The sequence below is a fragment of the Dasypus novemcinctus genome, chromosome 9 (assembly GCF_030445035.2).
Source record: "Dasypus novemcinctus isolate mDasNov1 chromosome 9, mDasNov1.1.hap2, whole genome shotgun sequence".
Classification (NCBI taxonomy): Eukaryota; Metazoa; Chordata; class Mammalia; order Cingulata; family Dasypodidae; genus Dasypus; species Dasypus novemcinctus.
This window is the reverse complement of record NC_080681.1, coordinates 24,104,907-24,124,551: the sequence shown is the minus strand read 5'-3', so window position 1 is coordinate 24,124,551 and position 19,645 is coordinate 24,104,907. Positions and strand designations below refer to the sequence as shown.

At 39.0% G+C, this 19,645-nt stretch overlaps 1 non-coding gene across 1 annotated transcript; it reads left to right on the top strand.

Annotated features, from left to right (window-relative positions):
• The first annotated feature begins 1,705 nt into the window (after window positions 1-1,705).
• On the top strand, window positions 1,706-1,813 carry LOC111758699 (U6 spliceosomal RNA). The gene has a single exon (XR_002792882.1). It is a non-coding gene; the product is annotated as a U6 spliceosomal RNA (small nuclear RNA).
• Window positions 1,814-19,645: the final 17,832 nt, after the last annotated feature.

Genomic DNA, 19,645 nt, shown 5'->3' with positions numbered 1-19,645 from the left:
TTACTTCTAAAGCCTCATAAAAGTCTCTTTAGAGTCCATATTACTATCAACAGTCTCTTCAAAGCATTGTAGGTCTTTTCTACTAAGCATCTCACAACTCCTCCAAAAAATATCCCTCACCCATTTATAAAACTGTTTCAGCATATTGGTAATTGCAAAAGCACAGCCCTGCTCTCCGGTACCAAATACTGTATTAGTCAGCCAAAGGGGTGCTGATGCAAAATACCAGAAATCTCTTGACTTCTATAAAGTGTATTTATTTGGGGTAGAAGTTTACAGTTACTAGGCCATAAAGGATAAGTTACTTCCCTCACCAAAGTCTTTTGCCACATATTGGAGCCAGATGACTGCCAACATCTGCCAAGAGTTTAAGCTTCCTGAGTTCCTCTCTTCCCGGGGATTGTTTCTTTCCAGGCTCAGCTGCTCTGCTCTTCTGTGTGCTTACTTCCCAGGATCCAGCTCAAAACTCCAACCTTCCTTGTCTGCAGTGTGGTTTCTCTGTGAGTCCCTGCCCACCAAGGGCGCAGGAACTCAACATCTTACTGGCGTGGCCCAATCAAAGCCTTAATCATTATGTAATCAAGTAAAAAAAACCTCTGAATCTAATACACTCTAATGTGCCCAGGAGAAGACCAGCTTACAAACATAATTCAATATTTCTTTTTGGAATTCATCAATAATATCAAACTGCTACAGGCAGTTAGGCAGAGCTTGCCATAAGTATCCTCAAAGCACCCAGTGCTTTGAGTACTTTTTTTTTAAAGATTTATTTTATTATTTCTCTCCTCTGCCCCACATTGTCTGCCCTCCATGTCCATTCACTGTGTGTTCTTCTGCATCCGCTTGCATTATTGGGTGGCACCGGGAATCTGTGTCTCTTTTTTGTTGAGTCGTCTTGCTGTGTCAGCTCTCTGTGTGTGTGGCGCCACTGCTGGGCAGGCTGTGTTTTTTCACGCAGGACTGCTCTTCTTGCAGGGTGCACACCTTGTGCTTGGGGTACCCTTATGCAGGGGCACCTCTGCATGGCACAGAACTCCTTGCGCATGGCAGCACTGTATGTGGGCCAGCTTACCACACAGGTCACGAGGCCCTGGGGATCAAACCCTGGACCCTCCATATGGTAGGTGGATGCTCTATCAGTTCAGCCACATCCACTTGCCTGTGACTACTTATGATTGGTTGAAACATTAACATGCCCCACCTCACTGTCACCTAACATGAAAGGGATGGACCACAGATTCAAGACACCATAAGCTAAATTTTCTCCAACTCTGGTGAGGTTATAGAGAGTGTCATAGCACAGGAGCACTTGTGACAGGTTAAGGTTAAAATGGCATTTGGACCAGGCCATTTAAATGAGGTTGGAACCCTATTTCCTGAGACGGTAGTTTCAGGAAAGCAAAGGAATTTAGGAATTATAAATCTATGATAGAGGAGGAATTGTCTGGATCTGGTAACTGATCATTTTGAGTTATTTTAAAGCATATAACTTTTTGGCAACCATAGAATAGTGAAAAGAGCATAGCTTTGGAGTCAAGGAGATATGAATAGCTGTGAGACTTCTGGTAATTTATTTAACTTCTCTGAATCTGATTCCCTCTGGCAGTCGGGAAGAATAAATAAAAGTATTATGCATATAGCTATTTTTGTAGGCCTTTCCCTCAGTATATGGGAATGAATGAAGTCAAATTAAGAGTAAATTTTGGTGCTCACTTCAGTAACATATATACTAAAAACTGGAATAATACAGAGAAGATTAGCATGGCTCTTGTGTAAGGATGACATGCAAATTCATGAAGCATTCCACATATTTTTGGTCCTTTAATCTTCTCCCTACCAGTCTCCTGGACTGGTGGCCCCAAGCTCCCAAGGCCTATGACACTGCCTACCAGAGCTGATCTGGGTCTCGCATCCACCTGGCTCACGATATGTGTCGGCTTCTTTCTGTCTAGTCCCATTCTCAACCAACATCCCTCATAGTCTGACGTGGCCTGTCCAGGCTGCAAATTTGCAAATAAAGTTGCACCCACTATTTAGTGCTTTGAGCTGAGAAGGTAGACCCAGCAATGCCACTTGTGTGTAGGTGAGCAGGAGATCTTTATTTCAAGTAGAAAAAGATGAACGAGTCAAATATTTGTTAGCATCGTAGATCACATCCTGTGGGAAGAAAACTTCAAATTCAGCAGTGATGAATTGAATCCTTCTCACATCATCTCACTATGATGACTTCCTCTGCTTCCCTCTGCCATGTTTGAAGACACTTTTGATTACGTTGGGCCCACCTGGATAATTCAGTATAAAATGCCTATCTTGAAGTCAGCTGATGAGCAATCCTAATTCCATTGGCAACGTTATTATTTTTTTAAATTATATATATTTTTGTCTTTATTTTTTTAATATTACATTAAAAAAATATGAGGTCCCCATATACCCCCACCCCCCTTACCCCACTCCCCCCCCCCCCCCATAGCAACACTCTCTCCATCATCATGAGACATTCACTGCATTTGGTGAATACATCTCTGAGCACCGCTGCACCTCGTGGTCAATTGTCCACATCATAGCCCACACTCTCCCACAGTCCACCCAGTGGGCCATGGGAGGACATACAATGTCTGGTAACTGTTGCTGCAGCATCACCCAGGACAACTCCAAGTCCTGAAAACGCCTCCACATCTCATCTCTTCCTCCCATTCCCCACACCCAGCAGCCACCATGGCCACTTTCTCCACACCAATGCCACATTTCCTTCGATTACTAATCATAATAATTCATGAATAGAATATCAGTAAGTCCACTCTAATCCATATTCTATTCCTCCATCCTGTGGGCCTTGGAATGGTTATGTCCACTCCACATCTATATCAAGAGGGGGCTTAGATTCCACATGGATGCTGGATGCAATCCTCCTGCTTTCAGTTGTAGGCACTCTTGGCTCCATGGTGTGGTGGTTGACCTTCTTCAACTCCATGTTAACTGAGTGGGGTAAGTCCAATAAACCAGAGTGTAGGAGCTGAAGTCTGTTGAGGCTCAGGGCCTGGCTATTGTATGGTCAGTCCAGAGATTCAGATCCCCTGGGTATATATTAAACCCAGCACTAACTACAGTTCTGGTAAAAGTAACAGGAGAGGTTTCTGAAAAAAGATCACATCTGAGTCCAGCTCCATCACACAGAAACACAAACTTCAAAGAAGGGCCAATTGACATGGCACTGAACTCCATCTGCCATGACCATAGAACCTGTGGGTCTCTGTAGCCCTCAGAAGAACTAATACCTGGGGTTGTATCTACTTTACCTGTCTCTGGGACTCTGCTGAGGTGTGCATAAGGGCAACCCCTCTGATAACCTCCCGGACCTTTTTGGAGACTCTTAGCCATATAAACTCATTTGTCCTTTCCATTTCCCCCTTTTCTTCAGGTCAAAAAGCATTTTAAACTCCTGGTATTATATGTAGACTGAGATATTCTGCTGGTCCGAGTTGACCCTTTTATTCAAGGTCATTTTCTAGTTACCTCATCAGCTGTTACTTGGTAGTAATTCCTTGGCACCAGGGAGGCTCATCCCTCGGAGTCATGTCCCATGCTGGGGGGAGGGCAATGCATTTACATGCTGAGTCATTGGCAACTTTAAATCTCCTTTGCCATATATGGTGGCTTGAAGCTGTATGAACAGAAAAACATGTTCTTAAATTTAATCCATTTCTGTGGGTGTAAAACCATTGTAAATAGGACCTTTTTATGAAGCTACTTCAGCTGAGGTGTAGTCCACTTCAATCAAGATGGGGCATAATCCTATTCCTGGAGTTCATTATAAGTAAAATGGAATTTAGACAGATAGAAAGAAAACTATAGGAAGTGAGAAGATGAAATCAATAGACCCCTGAAGACAACAGAGAGGCCAGGAGAAGCTGCCATGTTTCTTGCCATGTGATGAGCTAAGAACTAAAGATCATCATCAACCAGCCCCAAAATGCACCAGTCTTCAAGAAGAAAGCATCACCTTAATGATGCCTTGATTTGGACTTTTCCCTAGCTTCAAACCATGAGTGAATAAATTCCCCCTTTTCAAACCAGCTCATTTCATTGTATTTGCTTGAGCAGCCTAGGAAACTAGAACACCATTTGACACAAAATATTTAGTAGTTCAGGGAATTAGAAAGTGGACATCTTTGGTAAGTCATTATTTTGCCTTCCCCAGAGAGGTTAGAATTAATTCAGTTATCCTACAGAGAAGATGAAACTTTGAAGTTGTTCTGAACTGGGACGAAGATGACAAGTCTTCATAACCCTCTTGGACTAATCATTAAATATGGCCCACCCCTGGGAAGGAGACATATCTTGGAGCAAAATCTCTTTTCAGAGGAGGACACCCCCAGAGAGAGATATTGCTGAGACCCATCAGTTCTTAGGCCACCAGTGACTGGGAAAGGGATGTTTCTGCTTTGAATGGTACTGGGAGAACCTTGGTAACCACACTACAGCATTTGCTACATTTAGAGTAAATATTTCTCCTCATTTAAAATTGTGTGGCTATAATTTGATGCAACTGGTGGTAGCTATTAATGGTTTACCACAGAGACTAGGTAATACCACTTGTTTAACATGCCACAGCTAAGTTTCCAAAATAACTTTGGCCTAACTCTACCTCTGAGTTTATGCAGAGTTCAGGTATATTCATTGTCTTAAAACTTCATTACTCTGCATATTTTTCTTCATAAAAAGAACAGGTTCCTCTGTTATTTCAAAGAGTTTGCAAAATCTGTTTCCCAGTACTTTCATTAGTTTATGATCATGACCTGAGCAACTTGTACAATCAACAATCAAGACTGTAACCCATGTAAGAACATCCGTTTTCAAATCTAAAAAAAAAAAAAAAGAGTAAATTTTGCCCTACCTGTGTATTTCTTACAATATCCACCCCCTATTGTAAAAAAGACAGTAATGTTTACAAAAAAATGCACTTAGACCTCCACATTCCTAGCCCACTTGCAATTAGGCAGAGCCATAGGACACTTTTGACCATTGGGTTGTAGGTGAAAATGACATGTTTGTTATGACTGCCTATTCTCTACTCATGAATATAGTCATCCCCTTGCATAAAGACCTCCTAGATGGAATAATGAATTTCTAGAAGTTAACATGAACTCTCGGCAGATCCACTGCAACTTATGAACTATCTATGTGGTAGTTTGAAGCTGTATATACCCCAGAAAAAAACATGTTCTTAAATTCAATCCATTCCTGTGGGTGTGAACCCAATGCAAGCAGGGTCTTTTGATGAGGTTACTTCAGTTAAGGTGTGACCCACCTCAATCAGGATGGGACTTAATCTTCTTACTGGAGTCCTATAAGCAGAATGAAATTCAGATAAAGAGAGAGAAAGCCATAGAAAGAGAGAAGCTAATCATCAACAGAACCTGAAACAGAAGGGAGAGACCAGGAGACACTGCCATGTGACAAGCTAAGGGTCAAGGATTGCTAACAGCCAGCACAAGAGCACAATGGTCTTAAGCAAGAAAGCATCACCTTGATGCCACCTTGATTTGGACTTTTTCCCAGTCTCAAACTGTGAGCAAATAAATTTCCATTGTTTAACCTGACCTATTTCATGGTGTTTGTTTGAGCAGTCCAGGAAACTAAAACAATCTGTTGCCTCCCATTAGGGGGCTATAGCCACTGGGTAGGCACTTCCATTTCCACCATCTCCACAATGTGCCAAGGCTATCGGTTGGATTGTGATCAAGAGGAGGCATGCCTCTCTACCCCTTTTGTGTTATGCTGCATTAGAGGACAGTCACAGTAGTGTTGTTGTGCCCCTAAAGTGTTATTGGGTTTCAGTGGAAATGGTCTTTTAGAGCTCACCCTTGTTCCCTCTCTCTCCCTCATGCAGAGTCCATGGAATTGGGCAGGGGATAAGTCTAAGTGACCCTATCGTTGAGGAATGGGTAAACCTGTAATCTCTCTTCTCTTTTGGTGTTTAAGACTAAGATACTGGAGACAGACCCATAGCGTCTGTTTCATTCCTCCCTTAGAATGAATTCTTTTCCAGAGGATCCTCTGTACCTACATGAAAATAGATCTGCCCAAATTTCAGATATTCCTGAACTTCTCAAGTGGTTGTGCTTAGCCTCAAGCTGAGATAGTCACTTGTGTATGCTTGTAAAGTACTCAGTAGAGCATTAGGAAATAGAAGTTCAATAAATAGTGGCACTGCTGGTGCTGATGGTAGCCACAAACAACTTGCATGGCAAATCCCTTTTTCCTTTTTTCTAAGATTTAGAAGGTTCTTTTCCTCTTCTTCACCTTCGTTATTGTCAGAGTTTAATGAGCTTTCATTTTTATGAAGAGATCTGTTGCTCTTTCAGGACAGTGGGTTGGATTTATTTTTATTTTTGATAGGAATCAGGTCAAAAAAGATGGTTTCAGAATGTTTCACATCTGGTCCAAGATATCCATTAATATATTTTTTTTAATGACAAATATTTTTATTTTTTTAAGCACTGATTTGTAAACCGTTCATATAAAAGATGAGATTCTCAATGATTTTTTAAAATAATTATACTTGCTAATAGTACCTACATTTTACACAAGCCAGTTTTATCAAAATCTGTAGCTTCAACCTTTGCTTTCAATGTTCATTAAATGAATTTGTACTATGTTGTAAAAATGCAAATGTAATCATACAGAATAATCTATTTTAGGATTATAAGCAAAGCTTTATGTATTATATACAGAAAAATTCCTACTTTTTAAAAAAATGCATTTTATTGATATAATATTAGTAAAGCATAAATCCATCCAAAGTGTACAATCAATGGTATTCAGTATCCATTAAGATTTTAAACTTTGTTCTTTTAAAATATTAATAAACATAACTGTGAATGAATTTTCTTTCAGCTTTCATCAAACCTGAATCTTTAGACTATTTGAATTTCTTGAATCATGGGAACTTCCAAAGAAAACGGGTGCTTTTGATACTACAAGGATTTTAAAAAGGTTTTGATCTTTCTTTCAAGGTACACATCAAGGGGAGGGGAAGGGTGTGTGCCTGCCAAATTTTCACTAAGCTAATGTCTTGCTATTTCCTTTAGACAACACCAAAGGGAATTTTCCTGCTGCTTTTAAATGATAAAATTTAAAGATAATATGTCCTAGCTAATAAGAATTTGGGTGTTACTTTTTCCATAAGAGAATTCACACACTAACATTCAATCAAGCTGATGATATCAAACTCAGTAATAATAATAATTTATGTAAGGATACTTCTTCTAATGATTCCTGGGCTTTGCTGATTGGAAGTTTTATTGCAAAACAACACAATAGAATAGAATTTTTAAATGAGAAGAAAATTGATCTGACCAAAACATCTTATTATATTAAAAAAAGGTTAAGCCCAGTGAGTTTATAAATCCAAGAAGTTTATGTTTATTTACCCAAAGACACAAAGCTAGTTAATGGCAGATCTTATTATGTAGTTTCTATTTATTAGTATAAATTTAGCATTGATTCATGCGATAAATATCTACATTCAGGCAAAACATAAGCAAGAATTTTGCAAACATTGCATGCATACTATGTACAAAACACATCTAGTTTTTCTGTATCATTTTGTTACAGCTGTAAAAATCTCCTAATTTTGCTGAAGACTAGTTAAGAAAGGAAAGAAGGTAAGGGTTATAAAATGGTGTTAAAACCTGCATTTATGCTGATAAACTGTCCAAAATAAAAAAGCTATCATCCTAGTTTAGAAACTTCAAAGGCCCATGCTGTTGATTTTGTGGATGTGCTGTTTTACACTACCATTCCAAGAACATTTAAATTCATTCCCACTTCATGTCGACAAGCTGTACCTGTTACAGCAACAGAAGCATCAACCTCCTTACCGAATATGGATGTTCAATGGAAACCTGAAACTAAGGCAAGTAATGAGCTTTAATAATATAATGGGAATGTTACAATTACTGTTAACAAATTAACATTTACTTGAGGACACTGTTCTGCAGGGAGAGAGAAATGTGTATCCTTCCCTTAATATCATCCCCCGAATTGAAGTGGACATTTCCCTAACATCCTACACGTATTTTTATTATCTAATGCTCTCTCAGGCACCTCCTGCACTGCTTTGCACAGCATTTTGGCCTCACCTCTAATTCCAGCTACTGCTGCCACTACTTGTCCCACATCTGCTTCAACCAGTTTTGCACAGGAGCAAATTGACACTCTCACCTGTGCACCTCTCACTTCCTGACCTGCCTGGAGCTTCTCTGCTGCCTTCAGGGATGGGATGTTTATGGAAACCTGCTCAGTATTTATATCAGTCAGTATTCAGTCAGAGAAGCAGAGCCAGTGGGTAGCCTTTATGCATATTTCCATTCGTTACTGGGGATTTGACCATATACCCCTGTGGATGCCGTTGGGCTGACTCTGGAAGGTTGTTGTCCTCATGTCTGATGCTGGAGCTTCAGGTCCACAGGGCAGGCAGTTAGCAAGAGAAGATGGATTGAAGTGGGGGAGAGCCAGAACAAACTGGAGTCTTCAAAGATAGACTGAAACCTGTGTCCGTCCGTTTTTGCTGCCTTGCACCTTTGTGGTATGCCTATCCCACAGATGTGAGGGCCTTTCGTCATGTAGCTAAACACACACCTGGCCCAGGAGTTGGAGAACCTGAAGGAGGAGTCCTGGGAAAGCGGGGCAGTCCCAAGCCCCTTAGCTGCCTCACCACAACAAGATAAGCCAGCAGGTGAAAAACCAAGTGTGTGAGGAAGAAAACGCTGCTACAAAAACCATGTCTGCCCTCCAAATCTCTCTTGTGGCCCACCTAATGGGAGACATGAATTCTGGGAAATGTATTTCAACCTAGTCAAGTTGACACATCACAATGCCACAGTACCCACGCATCAGTAGGGGGGGAGGGACAGGGCTGGCTTCCAGGGCATGTGACCTCTGTGGTCCCACAGAGCTTGGCATTTAGAAGGGCCCCATTTTGGGTTTAATGTTCTGGGGCTGCTGTCTTGAAATTCCTAATCATTTTTGCACAAGGGCTTGGCATTTTCCTTTTGCATGGGCCACACAGATTATGTAGCCAGTTCTGGGGACAGTAGTCCCCTGTGGGGCTTCCGTTGACCAATGTGTAAGAAGAACCCACTGATAGATCTTTATCCTTTCGTCCTCCAGGGGAATGGCTCCAAAATGTATTCCATAGGGTTTCTCAAGAGGATACAGCACTACCAAGGCAGCAGGTACCCACAGAGGTAGCCAACTCAGTAGCATATCCTGGTGTTGGCTTTCTGTCCTTCCCATTCCCTACCTCTAGAATCAAATTAAAAAACAAAAACAAAAACACACACACAAAAAAAAAAACAACTACTCCTGCACATTTATATCTTAGTCTCAGGGTCTGCTTTAGGGAAAAATGTGACTAAGGGATTTACATTAATTAACTCATTTATTCATTCAACAAACATTTATTGGATGCTTACTAAGTGACAGTTATTGCATTAGGCTTGAGCATGCCTTCAAAACTATAATCCATGCTGTGTAGCACTGCTCCCAAATGTAATCATCAAATGCAAGCAACGTGCCACAAAAATGTGGGGGGAGTGGGGGTGGGGTGGGGAGAATATAGGATCCTCTTGTATTTTTTAAGGTAACATTTTGTATGATCTATGTATCTTTTAAACAATAAAAAAATCTACTACAAAAAAAATTTTTTTTAAAAGAATCATAATGAAGGGACTGGATATAAAAAGAGGCAAGTGTGGTAGCTACCGTGATAAAAATAAACACAGGGTGTTTTGACAATTACTCAGGAGAGGAAAAGAACTAATTCAGGGGCAGAAGTAGGGAAATGAGGAAGTAGGGTTAATGAGGGAAGGCTTCCTGGGGAAACCAAGTAATTCACTGTATTGTAATCATTTCCTCACCTTTTCCACCTCTTAGACTGTGAGTTTCTGAATGGCAGGGACTGTCTTATTTGCCTCTGTTCCCCATTACCTGGCACAGAACAGAGCCGAGTATGTTCTTCTCCTGTTCAAAACCTTGGAACGGTTTTGTGTTTCTCCTGGCTGTGCTTGCCTTGCGTGATCTGACTCCCATCTTTACAGTGCCAGCTTCATCTTAGTCTATACTCCCATTGCTCTCTGCACTTCACATTCACTGGCCGTCCTTGAATTCTTCAAATATGCCAACTTCTTTCCTCCCTCTGTGACTTAACCTAAGTTCATCATCCGAAATGTTTCCCACTAGCTCTCTCCTAAGTATCCTTCTGCTCACTGCTCAAATGGCAGTTCTTCAGCCATCCCTGACCACACCAGGATATGTCAGATTCCCTTGCTATTCATTCTTTTACCATCCCATACCTATCTTCTTAGCATAGCTGGTATTTATATTGTGCGGTATTATTTTATTATTGTCTTATTTATTACTGTCCCTAGGATGTAAGTTCATCTGAGGCAAGGTCTTGATCATGTTTTTGTTGTATTCACTAGTGTATCTCCAGCACCAAGAATAATGCCTGGCAAGTAAAAATTTGTTCAATAAATATATTAAAATGTTTGAATGTATAAACTAAAATAAGGATCACAATTTAAGATTGAAATTAACACTAAGCTGAAAGAGGTATAAACAAGGATAAAACCTGGAACTGCTCTCACGTAACATTTAAGAAATTATCTTAAAAAAAGAGAGAACATAATGAATATGGCTGGATTTTCAGTAGACACTCAGCTCTTGCTAATAATAAAATTAACAACCAACAGAAATAAATAGTAGGAAATCTTTTAAGGTATTTTCAAAGAAGAAAATGAACCCTGTTTTTCCATTCGTACCGATGTCAAGTAATACAATAGAGAAAAACAATCCAAAAATATGCATAAAGGATTGCTTGCCATCAAGAAGGGGACACGGAGTTCTTTAAACTGACCCCAAAAGACATCATTCTAGTATACTTCTCTGCCAAAAAGGCAAACCAAATGCTAAACTTGGTTAGGAAGGAAGTTGGAAGACATAATGCCATTGATGGGTTGTTTGAATAGTTCTGCTTTCTTCCCAGCACAAAAACTTAATCACAGAGTGGTGAGATACCCTGTATCATTTTCCAGGCTTTGTGGTATTTTCAGTCAAAGGTGATGTCCTCCGGTAAAGCCAGATCCTGATTATTCCAGAGTCTCTTCCATCTGTTTGCTGGTTTATCTCCTCTGGATGATGATGCATATGTAGTACCACACTTATTTGAAGGAACTTTTTCTCTAGAATTGCCTGGAAGTAGTTTACTACCTAGTTTCTCTACCTCATATGAATTTGGCCTTTAAGCATATGCATGTTCCCTGTGTTGCAGATTCCCTAGATGATGAAATGAAGGAAGAGAGTGAGAAAATAAAGGAAGAGAAGAAGAATGAGGAGGAAGAGAAACAACATTTATTGAATGCTTACTAGACACCAGGAACTGTGCTAAGAACTATTATTTTGTAACATTCTCAGTGAGGTGAGTATGTTATTAAACACAGTTTACAGAGGAGGAGAGTAAAGCTTAGAGAGCCAAAGGAATTGCCCAGTCATACCGTAATATGTTGTGCAAAGATTTAAGCAGTTTAACTCCAAAGCTGTTTTTCCCTCTTAAACATGGATCATTTTTAATATTGGGGGGAAAAAAAAGTCGCATGTAACAAACCCTGATATGCCAACCACCCACAATGAACAAGTTCATCAGATTTGGAAATTTTCAGGCCATTTTTTTCTTCAAATATAGTTTGTGTCCTTTTCTCTCTCTCTCCTTTTCTTTTGGAATTCCAACTATATGTATGTTAGACCACTCAATATTTTGTACATTCTACTGGCACTGTGTTAATTCTTATAAATAATTATCTCTCTGCCTCAGTTTACATAATTCCTACTGACTTGTTTTTAAGTTCATTAATTTGCAGCAAAAGGGACCAATCTGCTGTTAAGTACAGCCAATGTAATTTTTATGTCTATTATGCTTTTCAGATTTAGAAGTTCCATAAATATTTGTGATTATTTTAGAGTTTTAAATTCTCTTCTGAAATAGACCATCTCTTCACCTCTGGTATCTATCTTTTCCTGTAATTTATTTATATTATTTCCTTTGTGTCAATTCTAATAACTGGTTCATTTGTGGATCTGCTTGTATTGATTATGTTTCCTTATGATCATGGACCATGTTTTCTGCTTTTTCACATATCTTGTAATTTTTTTTGCATTCCAGACATCATAAATAAATAAATAAATATATATGCACACATATACACACACACACACACACACACACATATATATGAGCAGTGATATTGAAGTATAATATTGTTTTATTTCCCAGGAGGTATTTGTTTTTCTCTTTGTTTGGACAATAGGGTGAAGAGGTGATTGTTCAGATTCCTTCCTGAGTCGTGTTGAACTAAAGAAACTGGGTCAGTTTTAATTATATTGAGTTCACTTGTGATTAATCCAAAGTCACATCCTTCTACATTTCTGCCTTTTTTATCTTGTTAGTGATTGAGCTGGAAGTTCCAATACGATGTTAAAAGAAAGAAAAAGCATACAATAGTGTATGTTTGGCTCACTTTTTGGACTGGATTTGAACAGGTACTAGAATCCAATTGCCAAAAAAGAGCAAAGGACTACACTCCCACTCCCTCATACCCCATCCCACTGCTTTTCAGCAAAAATTCAGAGTGGGGTCAGAAAATTATTCAGGTCTAGCAATTTGTTTAGTATTTGGGGCTCTTCCAGTACCATTTGATCTCAACAGTATATACTGTCATATAAGGCTAAGACAGCTTATTTCTCCTTATCCATGCTAAGTCTCTCCATCCATGACAGACCATTTCCTGTACTCAGCTGTATGCTTACCAGGTACTCCCTGCCCTCCACCTCGGTATGTAAATAGCCACAGCTCCCTCATAAAATATGAATGGTCCATTTATGTCTGGAATTTAGTTCCTAAAGTCTTCCTTGTGCTGTCTATTGTCTCGGCCTGTAGAAAATCTGTATTTGGCTTGGATTTTTTCTCATTGTTACCAGAGGAGCAAAGTTTTTTCAAATCCAGCAATATCCTAACCAGAAGCTTCAAAACACTGTATCAGCTACTATAAATTGCTCTAAGTTGGAACTTGATATCAAATCTATAAATCATCTCAGATACCTGAGAACTGTGACTACAATTCAGAGCATTTCCAAGGAACTCTATTCAATAGGTACTGAAAACCATTCAAATAAATTTTTATCCTGAACTAATATGTGATATCAGAGACATCCAAGCATTTATTTGTTTTCACCCAATCTTGTTTCAGAAGGAATGCAAGATATTAACATAATAATTATAGCTAACAGTTATTGAACTTATTCTGAATAAGGCATTATACAAGTTTCTTTATGTATTTCAGAATTTATATAGTCCTTTTAATAACCTTGTCTGATAAGTGTTATTATAACCATTTTGTATAGATAAGAAAAAAATTTTAATGGATTTCAATTAAAATCCTCAAGGGCAAACAGAGCTCATATTTTAACTCAAGTTTGTTTTAACTTCCATGACACTCTAACTCCTAGTACTCCGTAGTAGGTGGTGGTCCCAGATCAGTGCCTCCACCCATCCTCTAGCAGCTGAGACTATCAGCTGTTGAAGGTTGACAACTGCATCCCTGACAGCAACTGTCTTGTCCAGGGTTATGTGTCCTGTCAGAGGGTGTCCCACAGCCAAGGACTTCCTCCTTGCCTTAATTCACTACGACTCTGAAGGGCCCTCCTTCTTCCAAAGCTCCTCGTACGATGGAGTCTCAGTTGTAACTGCACTGCTGGTTTGTTTCTCCTACCCAGTCCTACTTCCTCATTTCCTTGTAGCTATATCCCTGAGAACTTGTCTCAACAAAAACTCTCTGTATACAACCCTCTGTCTTGCTTTTCTAAATTGAGTAAACGATTAAGCCAATAATAAAAGTAATATAATTTTACCTTATATGAACTAAAACAGCAATATATAGAAACAATAAACGTCTTTGTCAGCCATTTTAAATGACATGGGCTCTTTTGCCCCATGCCTTGCCCTGTTGCTTTTTTTCCCCTTACCCTTTCATTTAAAAACCCAAAACTTCATTGTGTAATATTTCATATGTATAAAATAAACTATGTAACTTGTATTTGTTCTAAAGCAAAATTAAAAAACAAATACCTGTTCATCCGTTTCCCAGCCTCAGAACTCGAATATCACCAAGTAGTATTGAAGTTGTGTGATAGTTCCTTCCTGACCCCATTTCCCCATCTCTTCCTGACCTAGAGTTAGCCACTATGCTGAGGTTTGTGTTAAATTATAGTCTTTATAATCTGCTTATGGTTTCAAAACCAAATAAAATATTTATTTTTGAAATATATTTTTAAAATGGCATATCACACTTTATCAGTTCCTATCAGAATACCCTCACTAAACTATACACTCCATGAAAGCAGGAAATGTCTGTTTTGTTCAGTGATGTATCCTAAGTGACTATAGCAGGGCCTGGAATATGGTCAGAGCTCAACAAATATTTGTTATTTGAACGAATAAAAATCTAAGCCTTTTGAATAGTTTCTGCCCTATTTTTCATGATCAAAGTCTGTCAATTAAGTTTCATTGCTCAATTGAGTATTATGATGCTTAAGCACTATTTTGGTAGCTTGCTATCCTGATCTATTCATGAACTAAGTAGTTGTAAATAAAATAATTTCAGTACTTTCTTCCTGGTCGTCTCTAAGACAATTAACCCAAGCCTGAAATAATTTTTCAGTGCAATGAATTTTGTCCCTGTTGTGGAAGCACTAGTATTAGTCAAAAGTGTGGATTTTCTTCCTTCTGCTACTAAATCTCAGAAGATTCCCCTCCACAAGGAATGCTTATTTAGCCCAACAACCCAAAGGTTCATTGGTCTGACCAAATGTTAGCGTTATTATGACGTTATTATAATCTTGATTCTATTTTCCATGCATCATCATTGGCCTACTTCATACTTTTTAAAATGCAATTTAATGTTGCCTCTTTTCTTTGAGTCAAATGATTTACAAAGAGTTCCTTCAGAGGTTCGGGGTTTTTTGTGTGACTTTCCTATGCTTACTATTTCCTTATTCATTTAGTATATTTTTTTCCTTTCTGTTCCTGGCATGGAATTTTTGCTAGAAGTTCCATCTGATAAACCTTCAAAGATAAGGAATATTACTAACAATTGTTCATGTGTTTAATCCTGAAGACATTTGTATTTTATGCCAAGCTGTTTTTTTAAAGAGAGAATTTTTAGTGGAGGAGAGAAAGCTGCTTTGTGATTTACTGAAATAGGGGAGAAAATCTCAGGTATTTTCATCTTGTTGCCATGGACTTTTTATTCATTAGCACAATTTTCTTCTGTATTCTGCTTTGCAAAACTGGAAATTCCCTGAACAATTTCCAAGAAAGATGAATGTCATATAAATAGAACATATAAAAACAAAAGAATTTTTAAAAGAACTTTATTTCAAATTAAAAAAAAAAAATAACAGAAAAAGGAAGCTCAATATGTTTTCAGTTTAGAAAACTGAGACCAAGGAACACAGTACGTGGTAAAGAACCTAAGAAAGTATTAACTGTGCCATTTTCTAAAGACCAACACGACTTTCAAAGATAGAACAATATTAGCTATTGGACAGAAACATACATATTGTTTGTCCTCGGTTTAGCTTTTTCCTAGTCTATAATCAATGAGCAAGTATCTACTGAATATCTAGCATTTGCTTAGCACTGTTGGAGACCCTGTGGGCATTCTAAAGAATAATTTGTGTAGTCCCTGCCCTTCAAGAGGCTGTAGCTGAGTAGGAGGAATAAAATCAATACACTTAAAGCCACAAGGCAAGGCAAGATGGTACTTAATTACTGTAAGTGCGAAATTATGAGGTACAGACTAATACTACTGAAAAATTGATTGGGGAAGGCTACATGGGGGTGGGACAGGGGATGGGGCTCCCAGGGTTTCAGTAATTTTCTATTAATATTTCGTATCTGAGTGGTGGTTACATGGGTGTTCTCTTTACAACCATTTGTCAAACTGTACATAGTTTTCTTGACTTTTCTTTATAATTCACAATAAAATTGTTAAAAGAAAGAAAAAGGAGATGGAGAATGCCTAGAATAATTAGGACAAAATTTGTGAGAAAAATAGGACTTGAGGTGGGCTTTGGTGCTGGCCCAGCAGAGCGTGCAGACCGATGCAAATGCAAAGGTAGCATGGTTGAGGTAGGGGGCTTGCGTAGGTTGTGAGGAAGGAGTGTGCTTGTAATGGGAGATGGTGTCCAGGTGTCTAGGCTCTTGGCTTCATAGTGAGAAAGAATTCAAGGATGAGCCCCAAATCAATTAATCAAGCAAAGAATTTACTGGGGGGTAAGGCAAGAGAACAGAAATATACCTTAGAGATGAAGGTGGGCATTTTCAAGGGAGAAAATGCAAAGTTCTACCCTGAGGTCCCCTGTTCTATGGGGTACACGTCTCCAGGTGCTGCACTGATCAGCAAGGGCTTAGGGTACGGGGACTCAAGGGTGTGGCATGCCTAGGGGTGGGTGTGGGGAATTCTGTCTGGTTGCAATTGGTTCCTGGCTGCTGCCCATGACCTCTGAAGAGTGTGTTCATGGGTGGTGATTAGACCCTGGTTAACTGTCCATGAGGCATGAGGCATGAGGCATGAGGCATGAGGCATGGGGTAACCTGAAAACTAGGTGGGTGGGTGGAGGTGGTGCCCCTCTCACCCCTTCCCTCTGTTGGTTGCCTTCTGATAACCCTTGGTGTGTGTGCTTCTAGCCAGCAGGTCAGTGCCTCAGTTTCTCTAACCAGGCTTATTAGGTTTTCTGTCCCCTTCCTCCTTAGGTCCCTATTCTCTCCTGCCTCCTGTTCACTAGAGTAAATGTGAGGTTTTGAAGGGGTTGGATGGGGAGGTACAATAGCTAAAATAAGGTTGGACAGTTTGGAATGGGAGTTGGGAGGGTAGCGGGAGGACCTTGAGATGGAGGCAGGGAGTTTAGGTTCTGATGCAGTAGGACAGAAATACATTGCGGGTTTTAAATTAGGTGATAGACTGAGGACAGAGGGAATTTAAGGAAAAGCTGTGTGGCTGTATATGCCCTTTGGATTAAAATGGGATGGAAGCAGGAGTGAGAAAGGGAAGCAGAAAATTGAAGGACGCAGTAATGAGGGCCTCCTGTCAGTATAAAATTTGATAAATACTTGAGAGGAGGAATGCATATGACTGTGTAGCTGGCAGAATATGGGGAAATGAGCGGGCTAAGTGGATCTCATATTTTATAATGCCTGGGAGTATAATGGTACCACCAATGGAGTAGTTGGTATAGTTGGTTGAGAACAGAAGGTGATTTTGACCTTATAAATGTAGAATTTGGAGTGGCAATGACAATTAGATGTAGGAAATGTGGGAACAGAGCAAAGGCACGTAGAGAAATTAGGCTGAGCACTTATTAATATAAAACGTCACAACCAGAAATGAAGGTTCATTGCTTGTTATACGACGTAGATCATAAAATACCTAAGCAATGTTTTTCTCACCTTGAAGATGAGGCTAAAAGTCAAGGCAATTTTCCTTCCTTACATGTAACAGCTGACCCCACCAGTATTCCTACCTCTTTCCATTTCTGACAGCTCTATAAATGCCCTGAGTCCAAAAGCAATACCTGTACATGTCATTGGGTGAAAAATAGACATTCAGGCTGATGGTGATTTCTGTGCACATCTAACTGTGCTTACCATAATTCAAGTTATTTTGATTTAGTGTCTTTTTTTAAACAAATTTGGAGAGCTATCCTATAGAAGTGGAAATCTACAAAACTCCAAAGGGCAGATTGAATCAAAGAGGCAGATTTTGATTCAACTTAAAAAGTGCTTTCTAAAAATGCAAACTACCCATAAATGGAAAAAGCTAAGTATATTCCCTTCTCTGGAAATATTTTAGCAAAAGCTTGATTCTCTGATGAGATTCTATATTTAGGATACTTATTTCGAGTCAGTGATTGGACTAAAAGGCCTGTATGACACTTTTTATACTTATTCTCTTCTTCTCATGGATAAAAGGTAGGTGGGGAAGAGGTTTGAATAATACCAATGAATTTGTTTATGCATTCATCCAGAGTTTTTTTTTGTACTTTTCCTAAGAGCCAGGCACTGGGCTAAGCACTGGGGATGAAACAATGAAATAGACACCAAACCTGTCCTCAGTGGTTTGCAGTCTGGTAAGGGCTATGGACAGCAAACAGCCCTTGTTAAATGGTGTTAAATGCTATTATAGAAGTGCATACTGGAACTCTGGGAGCATATAACTCACTCTTAAGGGAGTAAATAACATAGTCACTGGCATATCAAATATTACACCAAACCAGATTATTGAAGACAGAAGAGGCATATATCTTTTCATCAATATTCACCCCAAAAAACTACAGTAAAGTTTATTTTGAGAAAATAAACACTCATAGAAGGTCTTACACTATGAGCAAATGAATTGTGCTTTGAGTTTTTAGAAAATCAAAATCTATTTGGAACTGAAAAAAATTTAAACCCTAAATAAAATCCCTATGTTATTGCATGATGTTGTGAATATTAACTAATGTTTACCTTCACCCCAAACCTCCCCTATCCCAGATTGGGTTCTTCCATTGCTCCAAGCAGAAGGGTGAGGAGCAAGGAAAGGGGGGTGGGGGGCAGTTGCAGCAGAACCAGAAAATGAAGATATAAAATTTTTGGCTTTCAGGTTAAAAAGCCTCAGTTATATGATAAATGATTTAATCACATATTTGCTGGGCCAGTTTCCTTCACCCAGAAGGAGATAGTTTGCACCTTTGCCTAGGCTAAAGAAACAAAAGGGTTGGAGGGGGGATAGAAAATAAGATTAAGACATTGATGAAGATCTCTATTAGGACCCTGGCCCTACTTCCACTCACTTGTCCTGTCACAATTAGCTCCTTAGGGATGAGGGAGCACTGTAACACCTCGATAGGTCAGGAGTCTGAGGATAAATTAAAACCCTGCTCCTGCTCTCCTATCAGTGCGTCTCAAAATATTTCTTTCTGAAGTGATTGTACATATGTTTATTTCTACAAACTAAGTGCTAGGGTTTTTGTGTTTTTTTTTTAAATATTTTATTGTGGTAATATGTCTATAACACAAAATTTCCCATTTTAACCACTTTCCTTTGTATAATTCAGTGATATAATTATAATCATAATATTGAGCTACTGTCACCACCATCTAATATTGAAACTTTTTCATTACCCCAAACAGAAACTCTATTCATTAAGCAAGAACTTCTCATTCCTCCCCCTCATTCCTCAGCCCCTGGTAACTTGTCATCCACTTCTATTGCTATGAATTTGTTTCTTCCAGGCATTTCATATAAACAGGATCACACAAAATAGTTGTCTTTTTGTGTCTGGCTCATTTCACTCAATATAATGTCAAGTTTCATCCATGTTGCAGCATGTATCAGTACTTCTCTCCTTTTTATAGGTGAGGAGTAATCCATTGTATGAATACTCCACATTTTCTTTATCTATTCATTGTCTGAGAGACACCTGGTTTGCTTTTGTCTTTTGGCTCTTGTGAACAGTGCTGATGTGAAAATTGGTGTACAACCAT